Here is a 5,848-nt window from a genome sequence, read left to right on the forward strand (position 1 = left end):
TTAGTAGCAACATTACATGTGCACTTACTTTCAGTTTTACTTCCAGATAAAATGGTAGCTAATCTGAGATAATTTGGGACTTGTTTACACTCTGTTCGCTTGTCTGATCACTCTTGTTTTTTTTTGCTCCATTGTTCCTACTTTTAGTAATAATGCAGTGTTCCAAGATCTCAAAAATTACTTTGATAAGTACGAAATTATCACAATCAATGCCATAACAATAGCATTTTCTCTCTGTGTTAGCGGGGGTTTTCTCCGGCTTCCTCCCACAGTCCAGAGACATGCCTGTTAGGTTAATTGTTGACTCTAAATTGCCCATAGGTGTGAATGTGAGCGCGAATGGTTGTCCAAGTTGTAATAAACCAAAGTTTCCTCTAAAGGACTGGTTCAACATGACTTATTCATTTGTATAGATGTAACAGGTTAATTATCTTCAGAGGTGCTAGTGGATTTTTTTTTAACCTGAAAATAGAACGAGGCTAGCTGTTTCCCTCTGTTTCCAGTCTTTGTGCTAAGCTAAGCTAACCGGTGGGCTGGCTGTAGCCTTATATTTAACGGACCAGCGCATCCTCATCTAACGGTTTGTATGATATCTTACAAAAAGTTATCCCTCAATTTTCATGCGTTTTCCCACGAATGTCAAACAACATGTCAATAGGCAACAAGACTACTTAGTTAGGTTTAGGAAAAGAGCGTGGTTTGGGTTAAATTAACTCCAGAAGAGGCGTAACTTAAGTTACGTGACAAATAACTTCTGGTTTCACATGGGGGTACGAACACCAGTCTCCTGGGCGAAAGTCTAGTGTTTTTCGACCCACCCATCCACCCTGACCTCTCTACGCGGCGTTTGTCTCTCTTTATACTTCCTGGTTACACCAATTGATTTTGTGATATACTGTGCATTACTCTTCTCAGGTATAGCTACAAACAGTGTATGAGAACAGCCTGAACATACAGATATGACAGCGGCAATGATCTTCTCACCGAATTTCCCGAAATGTCAAACTATTCCTTTAAGTATTGTTAATGGCTTATAACAGATTTATGAAGCGTCAGCTGCTGATTTATTAACCATTTATAAAGCATTGTTTACAACTGGATATCCAAGTGGTACCAAAATAACTCAGGCAAAAGATTATTTTTATGAATTGTTTAGAAAACTCCACACAAGGCCGTGGATGCCAATAATATGAACAAATTTGCCAAAACGTCAATTATGTAAATGGAGCAGCTCGCTCTCTATATGAGGCATTGTCTTGCGTCTTTCTATCATCATAAGCCAGACAAATAAAAGCTTTCCTGTCTGAAGAAGAAACCAGCTGACTTGAAAACTTGAAAGAAGAACGGGGCTCGGCTCCAAGATCCCTATACATCCGCTCCTCTGTCCTCATTTTTGCCCTCAATTCCCAAAGCAATCTCAAGTCATTGGTTCTATTAAAACAATACTGCCTCATGCAAATTGCTACTGTCAAGCCCCCTGGTTTTATTTCTCGTTCTTACTGCTGCTCTCCTTTGCTTTAATGGAGATTGTGCCAACCAGACTCCGCAGCATCAAACAGGATCAATGGTATCAATAGGACAATCTGACAATGATCGCCAGCACTTTCAGGCTAAAAAGAGCAATATGTGACACTGAATGGATGAGCACCGCTGCCAACAAACCAGGTAATTACATACAGGGGCAACAAATCTAACCTGCAGCTGTACCGCTTCCAGATCGTCCAACTTTTTGGTACAGCAACATAATTATCCTAATTGGCAGGTGGCAGCCTGTGCTATTGTTACGTTTCAATGGCAATGTTAATGACTTGCCGTACACAGCATGTTAGCTCCTACTCATCCCTGAACGCAGTGTGGATATAAATAAAAAAATTAAAAAAAGCCCTTACCTCTTAACATAAGATTTATCTTGTCTGTGTCATTAACAACCATTTAATTAAATGACTGATTTACATGCTGGGCACTTTACTGCTCAACTTCTCCTCACATACATTAGTCATAAGGTGTTGCAGTGTGTGCAAGGGCACTTGCAGAGTACCCTGCTGAGTTCATTAGGACTGTCGTCTGCTCCGTGGAATATTCCTGTTTCTCCAACTCAGACGATTGACTCGGCCGAGGTCTGCACTCTTTTAGTAATGAGGCCGTTGCTGTAGGTCTGTGGGTGGGTCTCAGTCGGCCATTCGTGGGTTTATGAATAAAGTTAGCTCTTTGGTCTGAGAGAATAAATTGCCAGCCCAAGGTCTTCAGTTCTTTCGGCCAAAACAATGACATCAAAACTGAATACAGCTGTCATCAGTGCTGCTTTATTACAGGAGTCCAAGGTTGAAAATGCTAATGTGATTTTTGTTGTAAAAAGGAACTTTCATTAACTCAACTTTTCAAGGCTGAAAGGTGCTCTATACGATATCATTAATATAGCTTTCCCACAACTATTTGCTATAAAGATATAGAGGAGTAATGTCTACCTGAGCAGAGAATGAAGTCACTCTCCCTCTGTGTGTGTGCTGTAGTTGTACTGTTAGATACTTGTCCATATGTCCGGACCGTCAAGACTTTAGACCAATCAGAAGAAATGTTGTGGCATTTTTCCTTATCGTGCTAAATGTAGTCTGCACAGCGTCTGTTCATTCATCATATACTGTAGGATATTTCTCAACTTTAATACATCAAGTGCTGCATTTTAGAACATTTAGACATTTTGTCATTATTTGATTTAACTAGGTAAAGTATCACTTAGTGTGGGATGTAGCAGGCCATTTTTTAGAATAGTTTTTTTTAAAGTAATCAATAACAAGATGAGGTAACACTTCATTTTACAGGTCCACAAATTTCATGGTAATTAGGTGATAATTAGCAAGTAACCTATTTGAAATTTCTTTGGAATTACTGCCAAATTACCCCAATATTTACCTAACAATGTATCTAAAATTACTTTATTTTAAACATTATTTAATAATTATATGGTGAAATAGTATATAATGGTACAAATAGGGCCCTTAGGCTTGAGAAGCGGCTGTGTGCTGCTCTTCATCGGAGGTGGAAAACCAAAACTAATAGAAGACACTTTTGATCAGGCACAAATCTCACCATTATGTGACTTATTGTCTACACAAATGTAACCTGATAGCTAATGTCATGATTCAGGGAGTTTTTTAAGAAATTTCAAATAAGTTATTTGCTAATTATTGTTATCTATTTATCAGTAGACATGGAAATAAAGGATATTATTTAACTCTGTATTTCTTCCTGGAAATGTATTAAATAAATTACCAGCTATTGGGAAATAGCAGAATATAATTATTAAATAATCTTTATAATAAAGTAATTTTAGATACATTTTGAGGTAAATATTGGGGGTAATTTGGCAGTAATTCAAAAAAAAATTCAAAAAGGTTACTTGCTAATTATCACCTAATTACCATGACATTTGTGAACCTGTAAAATGAAATGTTACCCAAGACGATTACACAAATTACTCAAAAATGAATCTTAAGTATGTCATGTTTTGTGTGGCTCGTAGATGAAAACCCTGAATTATTCACTTTTGTGGTGAGCTACACGATGCAGCTTCAAACCATTTCTGTGCAACCTGTACCATCACAACCAATGAAAACTGTTTTTTATTTAAACATTTTTCAGGATGAGTTTGGTGACACAGTTGAAGTTTCATTTGAACCTGCAGTTAATTGCACTAAAGTTGTATAAAGTAAAAAAAAAACAGCAGCTAAACACGACAAAACTTTGGCCTCCTTTACATCTTATATACGAGTCAAAGCAAAGCAGAATACAGCTTGGCAACTTCAGTACGAGAAAGAACTTCTGAGCCTCTAAACAAATAAGCTTTCTGTTCCACTGTCAGTCATTATGTTAATTCGCTAATGCAGATTAAAAAGTAATTGTTAACAATGTGTACACAGAATAATCTGCCTTGGCTGACTGCTGTGGAACAGATAAGAATAGGCTGTAGAGATGTCCAGTGTAGGGCATTATATGCTTCATTACACACTTTTGTTCCTGGTGTGTTAATTTAAAAAGATTCAGTAGGAGCAGAAGCAACTGTAACCTTATCTTCCCCTTTCATTTCCCTCCTCTCAGTCGAATTTCACCTTGTGTACAGTAATGAGGTGTTAATTTAACCTATGGCTTGTTCGTGGAACTGGGAAGATTTGTCTTAATTAGAGTCTAAGCTGAAATTTTGCTCTGAATATTCACACAGGCTGCATGTTTTCAACCTCAGTGGTCATTTTACACTTTAGTTTCCAATTTATTTTTCTCTCTACATGTGGAACTTAATATAAAGGTGTTAAGGACATATCTACTGTAACTTTCAAGGTGTTGTTGATAACATTTTTCTATAGACGAATATAAAAAAAAAAATAAACATCCACAGAGCTTTTAGAAAGGTGACAAAATGAAAACATATTTTTTGAAGGGGCAAAAATGAATGTTTTGTTTATCTCTACGGAAGATATCTGTCTTGATGGTACAACACACCTAATGAGCTCCAACAGCTTCCTCCATTTTCAGATCAGCACTGACAAGACGGCTTGGTAACGGTTAACAGCATGAATTTACGTGACAAAAGGTCACCAAGTTATCTTCAATTCAATGGAATCTCCACAAAATTGGAATGTTGGAAGTGAGTGGTGAAGCAAGAGAGAAGGAGCGAGTAACGTTATCGACTCAATCAGGAATAGTTAACAGTGTTTGGTTTGTCCGTTCTGGGCTACTGTAGAAACATGGCGGTGCAACATGGCAGACTCTGTGAAGAGGACCCGCTCCCTCTGTAGATATAAACGTCTCATTCTAAGGCAACGAAAACACAATTACTATTTTCCAGTGATTATAAACTAAAGAAAACATACTTATTAATATTATATTCCATTTTTGCCAATAGATCGCCCTAATTGTTACACACTGGTCCTTTAATTGTGAATACTTTCTGGTTTCTTTACTCCTCTATGACAGTAACCTGAAAATCTTTGAGTTGTGGCCAAAACAAGACATTTGATGACGTCATCTAGGGCTTTGGGAAACACTGATCGACATTTTTCACCATTTTCTGACATTTTATAGACCAAACAACTAATAGATTAAGCGAGAAAATAATTGACTGATTAAAGCTGAAGTAAGCGAGATTGGAGCAAATATGATTTAAAAAAAGTTATTTTTATAAAACGGTCGCTATATCCTGACAGAAGTGCATGAGACAGGTAATCTGAAAAAAACAATCATGTGCCTCTGTGTCCTTCGGTACTCCTAATGGCAGCTGCAAGATTTCACAGACCGGAGGAAAACAACCAACCAGAGCTGACCTGGGGTCTGCCATCCAGCTGTCGTCTCTGAGCAGCTGTCAATCACTCGCGAACTCCGATCAAACGGTCAAACTAGGCAGCGCTGATCAAATATGAATCAATATTTTGTTACTGTAATGCCTTTATCTCGCATCACATATTTTCAGAAACAGCTTGTAGTTTACTCTTTAGCTGTAAAATGAGAAAGTTGCTGAAAGGTTATTATGGAATTTTTGCCCAATGATGCCAAAAAAAATAGTTGCCTGAAGTTTTTAAATCAACAATGAAAATAATTGGTAGTATCAGCCCTTTTCACTCTTAACATTAAAATCATATGAAAGCACACTCCTCTTAACTCCAAACCTGATAACTGACTCTTTACATACCATATGTAACTGACAAGCTACCTTTTGTATCCCCGTCTGTTCTCTTATATATGTCAAGTTACTTCAAAAAAAAGGTAGAAAACTGGAGACAGACGAGCTCATTCAATAATTAGACTGCATCTGTTTCTCAAAATGTGCCATATGAAAGGAGAGAAACAACACAGCAGG

The 5,848-nt window shown here is 37.4% G+C and overlaps 1 long non-coding RNA gene across 1 annotated transcript in view; it reads left to right on the forward strand.

The window, feature by feature from the left end:
* LOC119485756 overlaps window positions 1–5,848 on the forward strand; it is a 199,019-nt gene that overhangs the window by 187,361 nt on the left and 5,810 nt on the right. The gene's annotated exons all lie outside the window — the stretch shown is intronic.

Source organism: Sebastes umbrosus, chromosome 3 (genome assembly GCF_015220745.1).
Source record: "Sebastes umbrosus isolate fSebUmb1 chromosome 3, fSebUmb1.pri, whole genome shotgun sequence".
In the NCBI taxonomy this organism is placed as follows: Eukaryota; Metazoa; Chordata; class Actinopteri; order Perciformes; family Sebastidae; genus Sebastes; species Sebastes umbrosus.